Raw genomic sequence first — 19,470 nt, 5'->3', positions numbered from 1 at the left:
TATGTAGAGTACCATATACAGTATATACATATATATATATATATATATATATATATATATTTTTTTTTTTTTTTTTTATTTTTTTTTTATCCTAAATTTGCAGTTGGTTAGGGTTAGTATATATTAATTTAATACTACATTTAACCCTAGGATTAGTAAGAGACGAGTAATTTAAAAACCACAGAAGTCAAGGATAAGTCCCCGTTTAGATATCTAGGTAAACATGTGTGAGTGTGTGCGCATATGTGTGTGTGTGTGTGTGTGTGTGTGTTTCAAAGGCAGCCAGGCCCAAAGGCTTTCATTTTCATTAATTATCAAATCTCCTCTATTAATAGCTCAAGGAAGCGGCTCTCTCCTCTCTCGTGAGGGAGTGAGACAGAACGAGAGAGACAGACAGATAGAGAAAACATAAAAGCGAGTGTGGAAGGTTAGAAGAGAAATATGCAAACTACAGAGTTTTTTTTTTTCTTGAAGCACCACACTTATCTGTCTTGTGCAAAAGAGGATGGTTGACTGGGTCAGATAAAGAGATTGAGCTCTGTCAACATTTACACAATGAGACCACCATCCTCTATGCTTCCCCCCGACTCCCTCATGACACCACTGATTTATTATACATATAAGAAATATTACATTTCATCTACTATAAGGAGTTTGGCCCTCTGAGTCAACCCACTCCCCCCCGCTTCCTCAATCACTTCCACCTCAACTTCCTGATGTCCAAACGCCGCCCCCCCATACGTACCCTCACTGTTTCATCTCTCCTCTCACTGAGGCTGCAGTTAAGGCAAGTCGACCGCAAACACGGTTGTTAAGATGATCAATACCATTGAAATATTAAACCTTAAAAAGCTGCATTATTGATTGTAAGGCCGATGATAAAACTGTTCATTATCATAATCGCTGAAGCTCCATGTAAACGCTTGAGAGAGGGACCTCAGCTGCACACCGCACTGGGACACTGGATTTGAGGTCTATATAAGACCCGTAGTTGTATTTTTCCACCCTGAGGGAAAGTCATGAAGGATTATTCGTGAGTAACAGCACAATATGCTCTTCAACTACATGTTGAGCACCTGAGCTTTAACTCAGGAATCAGCATCAGGCAGGCTGAATAGAGCTTGGATAACCCACCTCTAATCCAAGGCCTTTTTAACTAATCTGGAAAACAAATACCTCAGTAATGACTCAGTCCTGCACCTGGTAAAACAGAGCGACGGGAGAGACAGCACCTGGAATTAGCCAAATATCCCAAGTAGGGCACAGACACTCTTTTAGTGCTTCGCTGAAACAAATCCAAGCTATCAGGTGTCCTGAAAGTGACGAGAATCATAACGCAAGAGGAGACAGGCTTACTCTTGGGCTTAACACTCGGTGTCAACAAGTGTAAAACTCACAAACGTTCCAATAACTTGCATGCCAGGGCACTTAAAAGTTACAGGCGAGCAAATGTGGCACAGAAAACACTGAGAGGTTTCAAGGCTGCCAGGCAGAGGAGTCACGGCGGGGCCTAGTGTTTTGTTAAACATTTAAACCCGAGGAGTGCGATACGATCCTTCTGGATGGCACGGGAGGGCAGACTACGGAGGAAACCTGAGCGAAGTGGGCGACAGCTGTTCTGGGTTTAGGAGGCAGAAAAGCAGTAACAGGGAGGAGAAGATGCAATCTCCTACATGTCCTGCCCTGACCGTGGGTATTCAAATAACGGCTGAGGATCTAATACCGGCGCAAAGGCAAGCACGCTCGCACAAACAAGGGGGAATAAAGAGCGTCCAAGTGAAACCATTCTGTGGAAGTGATTTCTTCCCTCTAATTCTTCAGCGGGATATCCTGGATAAATAATTAGAGGCCTTCTTTGAAGACCCTACACTGCATCTCCATTCACTCTCCACTTCACATTTGCTAAAGTCATTAATGACAAAGATTTGGAAAGAAAGTACGAACTTTTTCTCTGGTACACAAATACTTCTTTTATGAGTTCTGGACCAAATTCCTCTCTGCTTAGTTAAATCTCTTATCCTGGGAAAGAGCCGTGCTTGCTTTAAGCAATAAACCTCAAGGGAGGATGGCTTTCTACTGCACCCACCATCCGCCCCCGACCCCCTTTAAAGAATTATGGAGTGTTAATAAAGTACAAGGAATAATGTGTTCTTTGGAGAAACAGAGGGAAGCAAAGCCAGAGTGTTGTTGGTGTTGAACATCCGGACATTTAAAAAACCAAAGAGAACGAGGCAGAGCAAACAAATTACAGTTAAAAACATTTTTTTCAGGCTGCTCTCATAGCATAAGCTAGAGACAGAACGAGAGAGACAGACAGATAGAGAAAACATAAAAGCGAGTGTGGAAGGTTAGAAGAGAAATATGCAAACTACAGAGTTTTTTTTTTTCTTGAAGCACCACACTTATCTGTCTTGTGCAAAAGAGGATGGTTGACTGGGTCAGATAAAGAGATTGAGCTCTGTCAACATTTACACAATGAGACCACCATCCTCTATGCTTCCCCCCCGACTCCCTCATGACACCACTGATTTATTATACATATAAGAAATATTACATTTCATCTACTATAAGGAGTTTGGCCCTCTGAGTCAACCCACTCCCCCCCGCTTCCTCAATCACTTCCACCTCAACTTCCTGATGTCCAAACGCCGCCCCCCCATACGTACCCTCACTGTTTCATCTCTCCTCTCACTGAGGCTGCAGTTAAGGCAAGTCGACCGCAAACACGGTTGTTAAGATGATCAATACCATTGAAATATTAAACCTTAAAAAGCTGCATTATTGATTGTAAGGCCGATGATAAAACTGTTCATTATCATAATCGCTGAAGCTCCATGTAAACGCTTGAGAGAGGGACCTCAGCTGCACACCGCACTGGGACACTGGATTTGAGGTCTATATAAGACCCGTAGTTGTATTTTTCCACCCTGAGGGAAAGTCATGAAGGATTATTCGTGAGTAACAGCACAATATGCTCTTCAACTACATGTTGAGCACCTGAGCTTTAACTCAGGAATCAGCATCAGGCAGGCTGAATAGAGCTTGGATAACCCACCTCTAATCCAAGGCCTTTTTAACTAATCTGGAAAACAAATACCTCAGTAATGACTCAGTCCTGCACCTGGTAAAACAGAGCGACGGGAGAGACAGCACCTGGAATTAGCCAAATATCCCAAGTAGGGCACAGACACTCTTTTAGTGCTCCTAATCCAAGGCCTTTTTAACTAATCTGGAAAACAAATACCTCAGTAATGACTCAGTCCTGCACCTGGTAAAACAGAGCGACGGGAGAGACAGCACCTGGAATTAGCCAAATATCCCAAGTAGGGCACAGACACTCTTTTAGTGCTTCGCTGAAACAAATCCAAGCTATCAGGTGTCCTGAAAGTGACGAGAATCATAACGCAAGAGGAGGCTTACTCTTGGGCTTAACACTCGGTGTCAACAAGTGTAAAACTCACAAACGGTCCAATAACTTGCATGCCCGGGCTCTAAAAGTTACAGGCTAGCAAAGGTGGCTTTGAAACACCGAGAGCTTTCAAGGCTGCCAGGCAGAGGAGTCACGGCGGGGCCTAGTGTTTTGTTAAACATTTAAACCCGAGGAGTGCGATACGATCCTTCTGGATGGCACGGGAGGGCAGACTACGGAGGAAACCTGAGCGAAGTGGGCGACAGCTGTTCTGGGTTTAGGAGGCAGAAAAGCAGTAACAGGGAGGAGAAGATGCAATCTCCTACATGTCCTGCCCTGACCGTGGGTATTCAAATAACGGCTGAGGATCTAATACCGGCGCAAAGGCAAGCACGCTCGCACAAACAAGGGGGAATAAAGAGCGTCCAAGTGAAACCATTCTGTGGAAGTGATTTCGTCGCTCTAATTCTTCAGCGGGATATCCTGGATAAATAATTAGAGACTTTCTTTGAAGACCCTACACTGCATCTCCATTCACTCTCCACTTCACATTTGCTAAAGTCATTAATGACAAAGATTTGGAAAGAAAGTACAAACTTTTTTTTTTGGTACACAAATACTTATTTTATGAGTTCTGGCCCAAATTCCTCTCTGCTTAGTTAAATCTCTTATCCTGGGAAAGAGCCGTGCTTGCTTTAAGCAATAAACCTCAAGGGAGGATGGCTTTCTACCGCACACCCCGCCCGCCCCCGACCCCCTTTAAAGAATTATGGAGTGTTAATAAAGTACAAGGAATAATGTGTTCTTTGGAGAAACAGAGGGAAGCAAAGCCAGAGTGTTGTTGGTGTTGAACATCCGGACATTTAAAAAACCAAAGAGAACGAGGCAGAGCAAACAAATTACAGTTAAAAACATTTTTTTCAGGCTGCTCTCATAGCATAAGCTACAGGTTGGAGTTTTAGAGACTGCTGGTGTGAATTAAAGAGATGGTACTAACTCTTAAAGCCCAGCTATTCTCAAACAACAGCATCTCCAATTAGGTACCCATGCTCTTACTTACTGACAAGTCTATTTTTACGGGCTGCTACGGAAGCTTAGCAGGCTAATTTTCAGCAGAATCATAAACAAATGGGGAGCTGACAGCTGTGATGATGTTGAAAGCTTCGTTTTACACACAACAACCAAATTGTTAATGTTCACACTATTATTTTCTAAACTACACCATGCCAATCCACCTGCAGATGGTTCGATCTGTAACAACTTTCATTATCTAAGTGTATCGTTTTGTGGTATGTAGACGCTACCAATAAATCATAACCATAACTACAGACGCCTGCGGTTTATTGCATTGTACATACCTAGCCCGCAGTATTTACGAGAAAAAGGGCCAAGGCAAAGCAAGTGAAGTGACGTGCATTCTTCCTCAGCGGTGATGAAATGAATAACTCTCAACAGAGGAAAGAGAAAAACACTATGAGAATACAAGTAGTTAAGTGTGTAACAAGGTGGCCTCGAGGCTGGTGTGGAAAGATGCCGACGCTCCAGGCGAAGAGGAACATTGAAAACATTTAATGGCCTTCCTCTGACTTGTCGAGGCACACAACGAATGTTTCATTCAGCAGGAGAGGGATGACAAAAAGCTGAGCTCAGCATGAAGGTCGGGGTTTACAAACTGAAAACTAATTTGATTATATGAAGGGCACTCCATGGATGTCCTACCTGGAGTGGAAAAAAGTGCTCAGCTGACAAGAAGGCCAATTCCTCTCTGCTTAGTTAAATCTCTTATCCTGGGAAAGAGCCGTGCTTGCTTTAAGCAATAAACCTCAAGGGAGGATGGCTTTCTACTGCACACCCCACCCGCCCCCGACCCCCTTTAAAGAATTATGGAGTGTTAATAAAGTACAAGGAATAATGTGTTCTTTGGAGAAACAGAGGGAAGCAAAGCCAGAGTGTTGTTGGTGTTGAACATCCGGACATTTAAAAAACCAAAGAGAACGAGGCAGAGCAAACAAATTACAGTTAAAAACATTTTTTTCAGGCTGCTCTCATAGCATAAGCTACAGGTTGGAGTTTTAGAGACTGCTGGTGTGAATTAAAGAGATGGTACTAACTCTTAAAGCCCAGCTATTCTCAAACAACAGCATCTCCAATTAGGTACCCATGCTCTTACTTACTGACAAGTCTATTTTTACGGGCTGCTACGGAAGCTTAGCAGGCTAATTTTCAGCAGAATCATAAACAAATGGGGAGCTGACAGCTGTGATGATGTTGAAAGCTTCGTTTTACACACAACAACCAAATTGTTAATGTTCACACTATTATTTTCTAAACTACACCATGCCAATCCACCTGCAGATGGTTCGATCTGTAACAACTTTCATTATCTAAGTGTATCGTTTTGTGGTATGTAGACGCTACCAATAAATCATAACCATAACTACAGACGCCTGCGGTTTATTGCATTGTACATACCTAGCCCGCAGTATTTACGAGAAAAAGGGCCAAGGCAAAGCAAGTGAAGTGACGTGCATTCTTCCTCAGCGGTGATGAAATGAATAACTCTCAACAGAGGAAAGAGAAAAACACTATGAGAATACAAGTAGTTAAGTGTGTAACAAGGTGGCCTCGAGGCTGGTGTGGAAAGATGCCGACGCTCCAGGCGAAGAGGAACATTGAAAACATTTAATGGCCTTCCTCTGACTTGTCGAGGCACACAACGAATGTTTCATTCAGCAGGAGAGGGATGACAAAAAGCTGAGCTCAGCATGAAGGTCGGGGTTTACAAACTGAAAACTAATTTGATTATATGAAGGGCACTCCATGGATGTCCTACCTGGAGTGGAAAAAAGTGCTCAGCTGACAAGAAGGCCATACCCATTTCTAAGAATAAACAATTATTAGAAATCCTAAAATAAATTTGCTTTCATTTAAAATAGTTTTTGTGCCATATAAAAACCACGTGATTCATAGTTTAGTGAGGGAATCCCTTTCTAGCTCTTTGATTCTGAATGAGTCTGACTTAAAGGGGTCCTATTATGCTTTTTCACTTTTTCAACTTTAGTTAGTCTGTAATGTTGCTGTTTGAGCATAAAAAAGATCTGCAAAGTTACAAAGCCCGAAGTCCAATTAAAAAGGAGATATTTTATTTAACAGAAATCACTTTTCAAAAACTACAACGAACGACTCGTTTGGAATACAACGCATATTTTACAGGATTTGTGATATCACAAATATCGACGAATGGGACGAGACCTGCTTGAGCTGCACTAGAGAAGGCAACGAGTGGTATCACTATGTCGCAGACATGCTAGCTTTCCCAAGGCAGACAAACTTAGAGTGGTTACAATCATCCGGGTTTAAATCGCGCTCAAATTGATTTGATTTTGACGCAATATTTACACTGAAGCTCGCAGGCGGCTATGGTAAGGGGCATGACATTTCCCGACCAGGCGCCGGGTGGGGCCAATCACAACACACACTGGTCCAGCTAACCAATCACAGCACATTTCGTATTTCAGAAAGCGGGCCTTCATTTGATACAGGAACTATTCGAGCCGTTTATGCCACACTGGCGAGAGAGGTGTTGTAATAATGCAAAATATGTGAAAAATAATGTATTTTTCGAACAACCTAGTATAAGAGCCTGTTCTAGTACACCCCAAAAACAAAATCAAAAATTTGTAAAAGAGCATAATAGGACCCCTTTAAACTACTAACTGCTAACCAGAAACCGTTTTGTGAATCTTTCAGACTGACTTGTTAAAAAGAGTCATTTGTTTGTGAATCGTTATAACGTCACAACTTTTAGTCGCAACTTTTTATTTTATGCCACATTTGTGACCATTTCAGTCACAGCCTGGCCACACCCACCAGAAAACGGAAGACTTGTAATCACCTACAAAGACAAAGACTTACATGAAAGGACTAAAAGATACCTGCAAACCCTCAGTTAATTATCAAGATTTAAAACGAGTTTACAGGCCAACTGGTAAAGACTACTATCAGAGAGAAGGCAAAAGAGAGAAACATACAGAAAGATGAAAGAAGAGAGAGGAGGCTAAGGATTGCCTTCACAGGGGCGGCAGGGGGAAAACCGACACTGTGCCACTAACATAAGCCCGTCAAAGTTTGCTGGCATGTCAACACTCCCAGACAATCCTGGCATTGTGGTGTCTGCCAGGGCTTAAGCCACTGTGCACTCAGCAGAGGTCAGAGAGCCCACCACGACTAAAAGCCCAAGCAGGGCGAGAGGACATCCAAAGCATGTGAGATAGGAAGAAGAATAGTCAAAAACCTCAGAAGCGTGGCAACTGCTCGCAAGTCCAAGTTCCTTCTATGCTCTTTGTTGCCGGCGGGTGTGGACGTCAGACAGAGAATCAGCTTGCTATCTCCTCCTCTCTTTAATGAGGCAGCCACAAGCTGTCCCCCATCCCATCAGCCCCGCTGCTGCACTGAATGCAGCACCTGTTAGATATAAATCAGCCTCACTGAGCTGTGTTTGGGAAGTGAGGCATTAAGCATGACACAGACTGTCAAAGTTCACATCACACTAACCGCAACATCTAGCTGAACTGCTGAGCGGCAGACCCAAAGCCCAGCCCAGTCTCAGCCCAGCGCTGCTCCGCTCACATGCCCTGCCTCCCTGCACTGCACCACATGAAATGCAGATTACATCTGGAGCCCAGCTGGGCCAGAAAGAGAAAGGAGGAAAGTAAAGGTGAAAGGGAGAGAGAGAGAGAGAGAGAGAGAGAGAGAGAGAGAGAGGGAGCGAGAGAGGTAGGAAAAAAGAAAAAGACACTGATCTCCAGTCACTCTGTGGTCATGTTTTTAGGATTTACGTCTAAAAGCCGAGGAAGAGACTGGAGCATGGAGCTCTAACTGCTGGTGACAGATCAATGTGTGCGTAATAACAGACAGACCTGAAAGCGAGGCAGAAAATGAGTGAGAGAAAGCCGTTAGTGCAGCTTAAAGAATCTCAGCCATGTGTCAGAACAGGGTCAAAGGTCAGATCCTAGAAGAGAAGCCACATTCCTCTGTGGACAGAAACATATCTTCAGTATGCGTGCCTACGAGTTTCAGCTTTCCAGAGCAACAGTCTCCACCCCTTTACCCGGGGACCTGGCAGCTAAATATTAACCAGATATGATTCCTTTTGAACTATGAGTACTGTATGGCAGGGTTAGGAAGAGACGGAAAGTGAAAGAGAAAAAGAAAGGGAATTCATCTGCTAATGATTTATCCAAGGGCAGCCATAGACAGGGGCCCATGCTAAGATGTGGCTTGTTGTGTTAAGCTGTTTGCTGCAGGGTCAGGCAGGAGGGACGAATGCAGGGCCAGGCTAGTGCCGGCAGGGGCCATGGCTCTTTGCTGCCTCGCTGTAATTTACATTGCTGTGTAATTACCTGCAGAATAAGAGACTCAAAGATACATGGAAACCCCCCCCCCCTCCAACTCTTGCATCCAACACACACACACACACACCTCCTGCAATAACTAAAGGTCTCCCAGGGCTCAGCGTATGGGCCAGAAAATGAGCCGTGAGTAATGCAGACTTGAGGAACATGCCAACAAGTAAGTGTCGAGTACAGACAAATCAGTATCACACCCAGAAAATTATCTTTGGCATGGTGGAGTAACACAGAGACCTTTTCATTGCAAACACATCAAACTGCAACGACAGGGCCCATTCACTGTTGCGAGTCGAAGGGATAAACTCCTGTCCATCATCTCTCGCTGGGGGAGGAGGCCGGGTGGATTAAGAGGGGTAAAAAAGGCAGGAAAGCACTGAGTATTAAGCATGTTTAAAGAAAGGCCACATATCTGTGTTCTTACCCTGCAACTGAGACTTGTTCATTAGGAGGTTGAGCTTAAAACCGGTTACAAAATGGCAAAAAGAATAGAGAACACACTTGAGTCCATGCTGCATTGTTCAGAGTGCAGTAAGCAAACAGTTTTGGCTCTGTTTTCCAGCAGTGCACACAGTCACTTTTGCGACACTCTAGTGGTGACCTACCATAACCTAGCTGATAAGAACCTAATAGATGTTTCGATACTGAAGAGCCAATACATTTTTACATTAAAGAGTCCTAAAAACATTTAAAAACATGCAATTAATGCATATGATTACTTGAATACAAAATATAAGAGCCCGTACGCAAATATATTACATTTCAATTTATAAAATATATTGTCATATATATTAGGGAGTCTAACGGTTCACAAAATTCACGGTTCGGTTCGATACGACACAGCGGTGTCATGGTTCAGTATGTTTTCGATACAGCAAAAACAATTAAATATTATTAAATATTAATTAAATATAAAAGATAAGAATGTATTTAAAAATTACAAAAACTTTTTAATATGTTTTTATATGATTTTTTTTATATGTTAATGTATATATGTTGTTTTAATAAAGTTGCATGTATAAATAACATATTTATTGTAGAAATATATAGCTGCAACATATAATACTATATAAAAATCATCATATAGATTTTATTAACACATGTACATAGAAATTTTACAATGGGGATTTTATTTATTTCAGAAACGTATATCTTCATATACCCAGAGAATGTACGTATGTGAAAGCTATATATCACTTTATAGTTAACATATATGGCAATATCACTCTTGATGAATGACAATATATTATATTTCTGTATTGAAGTGCTACAGTTGTCTTGATATCCTAGTGAAGGAAAAAGGATTCAAATAATGCAATTCTTGAAAGGAAACAAAGTTTGGCAAAACCTTATTTCTTAAAATAGTCATGTGTAAAATAATAATAATACTTTAAAAAACTTTTTTGAAAATAATGATTAGGATTGCGTACACTCGCGCATATTCCAGGTATAAAGAACATGTATAATCATTTAAAATTTACATGATGTTTGCAGTTTTCACCATATTTTCAAAACCACATAACACCAATATTAAGACCTTGGCACATGTGTTTTAAACTAGATTTTATAAAGATTATTTATTTATTTATTTTTCGTTTGTCTGTAATATATATAGTCCTATATATCACTGGCTCTAAAATCAACACACTAGATGCTACTAAAATATAACACAATGAAGTCTGTGTGCTGCTCAAAGGAATTGGAATCTGCCAGGCCTTGAAGAGCTTGAAACTGTGCTTAATTAATGATGTCACTGTTATGACAAAGAGGAAGTGTGCCAGAAAACAAGACAAACATGCAATGGCTGTCAGGTCATGCGTTTTTAGATTACTAAAGGAAACAGGACTAAAAGATCAACAGCAAGGCACTTGGAATCTTAACCTAAGGCCACGGTACTGCTCTGCTCAATCTTCCTTACCATTAGAGAAACTGTCACACACAGCTGCTGCACCTGTGTGTGTGTACAAGGTAAGGGAAAGCTGCCAGATATAGTACTATATTGTGAATGAAATTGCTCGGTGGAGCAGAAAGTTTGGAATGAATCGCCTTTAACAGGGTATGAGTGGGAGGCTATGTATACACGCCAACACAACATGGAAAACGCTCCACATGCCTTAGTATTTGAAGTGCTACACAGATATGCTAACATGTGCACAAATGCACACACATGTGCTGAAATGCAGATCAATAATTTCTGAGAAGTTATCAAACAGGTATTCTCTGAAACATTGTTGACACTTATTATCTAGAGTTGCCGTCACTGCTGGGAAACACTGAAAAGGTCCCAGTGTTTCATTTCTGCAACTTTAGGGAGAGTTTCAGAGATCAGGCAATCTATAAAATCTGCCAAATCGGGCCAAAATTTGCATGGGCTATGCGGAGAAGAGGGCAAAGGTGTAACGCCCAATCCCTCTCTCAACAGGGCTGAACGGTTGATGTCAGCAATGGACATAGCCTCGTGCTGGGGAGGGACTGTGTAAGATGAGAGGTGCTTAATTGGCTCAGGGACTGTAATTCGGAGGGATTAATTGAAGTGAACTCTATGATGCCAGGTGCACTCCTTTCAATGGGAGGGTGCAGAGGGAGTTCAGTGGCTAGCCTGACTGGGTCACGGTGAGCGAGCCTGCATTAGACAAACAAAGCTCTGCATGCTAAAGTAAATGTTACTGTGATGCTCGAAGCAAACAAACAGCTAGGACGTTCTGGGATTAAAGCCTAACCGAACCCAGGACTACATACAATCTTAAGATTAACAGCTAAGACAAAAATTAACAGCTATAAAAACTTAAATGTAAGCCAATAAGGTGTGGGGGAGGCGGAATGGACAAGAAAGTCAAAGCAACACCTGTTGGCCCTGTCACCGCCTGCTCATTATCTAAACCTATCCATTCCTCATCCTCATTAAAAGCATACAAAAAGAGTCAAAAGTCAATTTGAAAAAATAAAATCTAAAGAGAATTAAAAGCCATGTATTTTGGTAATATTACATGTAAGAGGGATCAAGTATGTTTCACTCAAGGTTGTTATTCAAACATTTCAGCAACCCACTTTTACTGCTGGAGCTTTGATGGAAGCCTTCGGAAACTGGCACGTAAGACAAAACAAAGGAAAACAAAAGGTAATAAGGAAGCGAGAAGCTTATGTATGTGCGTTTAGAGAGGTTTTTCTCCTGCAAGTCTGAAGTGCCTTGATCAGGTTGACAGAGTGACAGTTTATGGAGAGCACAGGAGATGCAGCAGGTCTGCGTATCAATCACCACTCCGGGGTTTGTAGTCTTATCTAGAAACGGAGACAGGAAGCAAGAAATCCATGACGTCTTCAGTTAGGGCTTTAACAACATATTCATATCGACTAGGGGGAGGTATGAGTTTGCATTAAACCGGCTTGCATCTGCTACTGACCCTTTATTTCCAATGATAAAGAGATTTTTGAAGGCGTCACAGGGTAGCCAGGAGTGTAGATTAATTTCCCTCCAAGCCCCAGCTCTCGAGTATCAAAGTGACTGTGCAGCATTTTGCTGTTATTTGGAGAAGATTAATCTGCATTTTGTTCCTCCTCCCTCCTGCCAGACTGACATGATGAACACCACTGGGTCATGTACCGGGTCTGCAGTCAGGGCAGAGCCCCACCCGAATGCAGAGGACACCACTGACCCAACAGCCTTTAAATTACATGCTGAGACAGAAGGAAGGTGACTGGAAGAAGAGCCATTATCCCCACAGTCCTGCAGGTCAAGCCTTCCCTCATCGAGGTGCAGGTCAAAGCCACATATCTCTTCCACTAAGGTGAGGGTCACTGCAATGCTCCCTCCAGACCCGGGTCAACCAGAGGTCTCCAGCCACCGAGGTTCATAGCAATACAATAAAGCAATCAACCGGGGTGCCGGACCCTGGTCAATAATATACTCCAAGGCCACAGGGGGTCACCACCTGCTCTCTGGCCTCTTATTGGAAAGTCCTCCAAGGTCTTCAACAGTGGACTAGGGTTTTAATTTCAAGCCCAAGGGGAGTAGAGAGGCGTAATCATATTCTCAAGTCAATGCAATAAAACAATTGATGCATTGCAGAGCACGTCGTTTGGCTTGATGGACGCGGAATCTTTGTTTTCATTAAAATAATGCAGCCGTACAACGTCGACCCCATCGTCAGTAGCTGGATCTGATGTCATCAGACAGTTTTTCATTCCGCCAGACGATTCATTTACAATATCCCTCTGAGCACACTAGCAAACGTCTCAACTTCTGCGAAACTGGCACAAAGCCACAGCACTGGACGTCTGTTCTCATGAAGTCTTTGCCTGTCTTTTGTAAACCCAAGTGGCTTGGTCAGAGAGAACAAAGAGAACAACATTCAAAATCTAAGACGTACAGTCACCTACACCGAAACTCAACACCAGCAACGTCCTGCTGGGGAAAATGCAGACCTGGGCTTTATCTGTTGAACTTAGACTATGTCTCTAGTTCTGGCTGAATTGGACAAGTACACAGAGCTAGACACATTCCTCAGAGGACCTGATCCTGGAATAAACGGAGAGGGAACAGGGGGAGGGGACTTCTTTTTTACTCTTCTCATCCTTCTCTTTTCATTCCATCTCCCTGAGTCCTCGTGAATGGAGGCAGACAGCATCCATGCAGATGCCAGGATAAGACAGCAGTTAAGTCTTGGCTGCTCTCCCTCTCTGCTTAAAGGCAGATATCATGTTTCTAACAGCTCCGGCTGGTTGGATACAATGGGGAGCTCAAAGAAAAGAGCTCCAAACAGGTGAAGCTACCTGCCTTTCTAGGCTGCACCCTAACCCCAGACCCTGACTAACTTCAAAAAGCTTAATGCCAGTCTTGAATGAATTAACAACGAAATTTTAAAAGTTAGGATATGTAAAAGTTTAACAAAAGATTGGATGATGAAGAGTATTGTTCGTTCTTATTTATAGTAATGCAAATAACTTATTGTTAAATGTTATCAAAACACTCTATAGGCAAAAACTATACATAGATACACTATAAAAACCTGATTTGTCTGTGAACCGGACTATCGGAGTAACCGCATTTTAGTCCAACTCCAAGACTCCAAGCTCACAATTCAGATAAAATATAATTTATTTTGCCATGGCAGAAGGCTCAGCGGTCCAGAAACACTGGTTTATTTCATATAAATGTGACACTGACAACACGGACATAGAGGAAAACAAAAAAGTTAAAACATCTATGACATTTAATCAGTTGACAGTTTACCCCTTGAGTAGGAGCTATTTAATTCACTCCTTGGTAGTGTGTGAGTAAATGTTCCATGTGCCTCTATGGCACTTTCCTTCCCCTCCCCTCCCCATCCCTCCCATCTCAGCTCTGCTCCAGCAGGCATCATTAGGAAGCATAATCAGCATGCTGTTTGCATACATCTGCCTTATTTTATTGATCTCTCTTCATTCATTAGCCTTCAGGGGCATGTCATTAACACGTGCCCCCCTTCACACCCAGGGGAGGCCTAATTCCTATACATGCCATCCGGATTTCGGCAGAGAGCACAAGTGCGCTTGTCATAGTGGGCACAGGGCCAGTGCCAGCCCCATCTCTGGGTACCCATTCTTATCTGTGCCCCTGGCTGTCAACAGCCCCAGCCAAGATCCTCTAACAAGGAGAGCCTTTCCCCTGCCCTCCGTTAACTAAAAGGACAATTATCCGGAGAACAATGATGCTTTTCACAGGGCCTTATGTTGTCATTAATGCAGTGGATCTGGTTACAGCAGCCCCTGCTTAAGCTAATTACACAATGCTATCTGTGGATTCTTCATTGCTTCTTAATTAAGTAGGATTCATTTCTAAAGGGGGTAAAACTGTCACATTTTTTGTGTTGTGTTTTCCCTGTCTCTCTGCTTGCTCGGAGGTGGGAGTTAGCCCAAGGGCTCCCACAGCTGATGACACAGATGTGATAAAGATGGGATCATATTCTCAAACTAGAAAACATACAGATGTGCTACAGATGCATTGCAAACGATATCAAAGACAAATGCTGCTACAGTGACAAAGAAAATCTAAATTACAAGTGTCACATGTTTAAAGCCAACAAAATTGTGCATTGCACTACATCACTGGTAACAGACACAGGTCAATGACGTGATGCTCTATATATATATATTTTTTTTTTTTTTTACTCAAAACATGTTAAAATGCAATGCACACAATACACAATGACTTCAATACAGTTCTACAATGACATTTATTTTATTTTTTATCGTGGCACTCTTGTGTGTTGTTAACCTCTGAAACAAAAGCACATGCAACCAGATTCTTGTGTACCACTGACAGTAGCTATAATAACTGGCAGTAAAGTCATGCCTTGTGTTAGTACATTATGTAGGAGACACTAAGAGAGCTCTTCTAGTTCGGCCCAGACATAGTAACTCAATACCCGGCATGTCTTCTGTCTATTTGTGTCTCCACAGAGGACTCAAACCCTTTCAACAGCACCCCCCCCGTCACTAACACATTCTTATTAGGCCTGATTAGGCCACTCTTATTTCCTACCACAGTCACCCTGCCAGAAGGAAGGGTAGAGAAGGTTTACAGTCACCATTCACTCGCCACCCGGACAGAGATGGGAGCAGAGAGGGATGACGCAGGAATGCAAAGGGGGAAAGGGTTTATAAAAGACATCCAGTGGGATTCTCCTGCTCTCTTTCGCCTTGAGCACTCTTTTCAACAGGGGCTGACCCCTCACTCAGAGGTTAAGATGACATACAAGCTATTTTCAAAGGCTCTGTGTATCGTCTAAAAGGGAGGACTCACACCGCAAGCCTGAGTAAGATACTCCATCAAAGAAACTCATGGAATGACACAACAGGCAGTCAAGGTGTCAAGTACATTATGTAGGAGACACTAAGAGAGCTCTTCTAGTTCGGCCCAGACATAGTAACTCAATACCCGGCATGTCTTCTGTCTATTTGTGTCTCCACAGAGGACTCAAACCCTTTCAACAGCACCCCCCCGTCACTAACACATTCTTATTAGGCCTGATTAGGCCACTCTTATTTCCTACCACAGTCACCCTGCCAGAAGGAAGGGTAGAGAAGGTTTACAGTCACCATTCACTCGCCACCCGGACAGAGATGGGAGCAGAGAGAGATGACGCAGGAATGCAAAGGGGGAAAGGGTTTATAAAAGACATCCAGTGGGATTCTCCTGCTCTCTTTCGCCTTGAGCACTCTTTTCAACAGGGGCTGACCCCTCACTCAGAGGTTAAGATGACATACAAGCTATTTTCAAAGGCTCTGTGTATCGTCTAAAAGGGAGAACTCACACTGCAAGCCTGAGTAAAATACTCCATCAAAGAAACTCACGCGATGACACAACAGGCAGTCAAGGTGTCATGGAAAAGTGAGTCAGAGAAAATTGAGGGAACAAAGGAAAGGGAACAGGCAGTGTGGGCAAGCTCCAACCATCATGTGCTTACAACATGCACTGAGTATGTACTGGTTCACTGAGAGGTGAGCTCAATTAAACACATACACACACGCTCGCAGAAGTACACACAGAGCTGGTTTGGCAAGAATGTGTTCATACTTGCTTCACATAGTGCAGCAAGACTCTGGCTGCTAATTGAGATTAAAAGAAGTAAACAGACACAGTGTTATGCCCTTTCTGTATATTTGCAGAGATGGGGATGTATCAGCACGTACACCCTACACTACACCCTCCGGATCAGGTTTCAGGAAGGTCACAGCCAGAACACAGGCATGTACACACAAACGTCAGCTAAAAAAATATGCAATTTATTCATGTTATTGTTCTATCTTCAAAGAAACTATTAAACACATATGACCCATCTTGCATAACACCTTCAACATGGCCACACTGAAATTACATCACATTGACAAAATGCAATTCACTACAGAAGCATAACCCCTTACATTGTTGCTCAAATGAAAAACACAACCTGTGCAAATAAACTGACCAAGAGAGTGACATAACAGCACCCACTAACTGTAAACGGGTTCCTCTAGAGGTTCTGCTGCAAACAACAAACGTGAGGAAAATACTTGATGCACACCTGATGTGTGTGCATATCTTAAGTCAACAAGACTGCAGAGTGTCCTATTGGACATTTTAAGGCTCAGAAGGATGCACATTAGTGCCTTTACATTACTACTCTTTGTGCCTTTTGCAGAGTTTGCACTGATGCGAGATACACAGCAAGCTACTATAAGATTACATCACCAAAGTGTGGACCCGGAAGAGGCCAAGCAATGTCCTTTTCCTGGCAACACTCTGACAAAAAATGTCCCTTTCGCTCAGGGTCACGCTGACCTGGATGAGTTGCCTGTCTTATCACCACTGGTGCTGCTCCTTTCATTTGCCCCATTTTTACCCTCTGCACAAGAAAAATTTAGTGTTTTAAGTAATCCTTGTTTGTACTGGCCATAATTGATTGGGTAATCCTGGTTTAACATGCACTAAAGCCAGTGCTTAAGAATCTATTAGGAAAGCTAACAGCTTAAAGAGGCAGATCTCCCTCTTTTGCTCTCAGGTTAGCTTGATGTACCCACAAGCACACGCACACACACAGGCACAGCTACGCCCCTGCTTGCCATCACCTTCTCCTCTTCTCCACTGTTCAGTCTCAAGGCACGGCTCCATGCCATTTGTTCGTCTAAGCTTGTGTTTCTGTGTCACCGTGCTAATCTACAAGGGCTAAGACAATAGAAGGTTCTGGCCGGGTGCCGTGGCTTAAAAATTCCCCTGTAAGTGAGGTCTGGCACTGTCTCCTTCAGTCTAATGATACCCAGAACTGGTGGTGTTCCTACTGCTTGGCCTCTATGGACACCCCACCAAAAAGTCCCAGTCAACTCGACATGACACATGCCACACTGGGCAGTCATCACTGAGACAACCTGTCATAATCACCATACATCTCCCTGCATCAGCACACAGGGAAAGAAAGAGCGAGAAGGAACGCTTGTAGTGAGGAGACACTCACAGGTGTGAATTAGGTGGTATGTTTCAGCTGTGAACTCTGAGAATGGGCATTTCAGTCAGCGCTCACAGCAGTAACAGACCAGAAAGCAGGAAGCAAAAACTGTGCTTCCCTCACACGGGCAAACTGGGGACTTGACTCAACCAACTTGACCCAAGCATCTACAGCTAATCAAAGACAAGGATATGGTACACAACTGTGCCATCTCTTACTTCACCACACATACACATACAAAGCATAATCCCCCCCAAAGACCTCTGCCCTAATGGGGCCCACTACTATAATTACAAGGCATATATTTGGGATCAGGCACTTAAGTAGCCAGCTAAAAGTGGCCCCGAAAAAAAAAAGCTCTGTAATTAACATCTGCCTTCTTTCTCTCTTTCTCGTTCTTTCGCTGTCTTTCTCTTTGACTTGGGTTACCTGTCATTTCAGCTTTTTTTTTTTTTTCTTCATCAGGAGCCTGTTGTTACTCCCAGAATTTCTCCCTAATCCATGTCTGGAAGGAGCACTGGCAGTGCTGGCAGAGTGCCGGAGCTGGTGAATGAGATGCACATTTCAGCCCGCGGGGCTCCGTGACGACACACCACATAAAGATAGCAGAAACTTGAGTCCGCACTCATAGCTCTGCTAGCATATGAATGCATTTTTTAACGAAGGGAGAGAGGCAGGGGGGGTATTTTGCACTCCACAAAAGCTCCATTGTGCCAGAGAAACTTTATATACATATTAGAAACTTGAAACCCCATAGAATTCTCTGAGCAGGATTCTTGTAACTGTGAACAAGATAACATTACCTACCATCCTTTCCCCTTGCTCTCTCCGCACATACAAAAAGCAGAGAGAAAGCCTTCAATCTTGTTTTTCTGCAGGGTTCTTAAACTTCATGATGGATCCTTCTCCTTTTTTTAGCAGGGTCATTTAACATCTACGATAAGAGCTCCATGGTCTCCGGGCTGTTTTTGTGGCCTTTTAGGTAACGCATTCCCTAGGTCAGGTGTAGTGCTGATGCATGACGTCCACACTGATTTGCTCTGAACATGCCTTTGTCCTGCTTCTCCAGCCGTTTCACGTGTCCGCTGTTCCACCATTGAAATGTTCTCTCACTCAGTGGCGTGTCTCCACTTCTTGTTCTCTTCCCGGCTATAACCTCTTGAGGAATCCAAATCACTCAAAGACACGTCCCCTGCATACTCCCATAAATTAAAAACTCATGTGTTAGGTGTACATCCCTGTAAAAAAAGTGAGAGAGACACTCGCTCACAAGTGCGTACATACCAACTTATTTCCGTTCTGGCACAAGTTCATTCTTGTTACAACAGTTGTAGGGCTCCTTATCTTCCGCTTGAGGAGGAAAGTTAAATAACCGCATTCACAGAACAAATAATCAAGCCATCTCTAAACAATCGTGGGTGGGGGTTGAGGTTAGGTGGGAGTTGTTTAGAGCCGAGCACCGGTGTGTCTGAGGAGGACTCAGGGGTGAGATGGAGGTAGGTATGGAGGGCAGCTGGGGCAGGTGTGTGTTTAAGCACACGTGTATGAGGGGAATGGGGAGGCACCGGGTGAATGGCAGGAGACGCCACAGCTTTCCGTTCTGGCACAAGTTCATTCTTGTTACAACAGTTGTAGGGCTCCTTATCTTCCGCTTGAGGAGGAAAGTTAAATAACCGCATTCACAGAACAAATA

Source organism: Sinocyclocheilus grahami, unplaced genomic scaffold (genome assembly GCF_001515645.1).
Source record: "Sinocyclocheilus grahami isolate Dianchi unplaced genomic scaffold, SAMN03320097.WGS_v1.1 scaffold997.1, whole genome shotgun sequence".
Taxonomy (NCBI): domain Eukaryota; kingdom Metazoa; phylum Chordata; class Actinopteri; order Cypriniformes; family Cyprinidae; genus Sinocyclocheilus; species Sinocyclocheilus grahami.
This window is presented reverse-complemented; position numbering follows the sequence as displayed.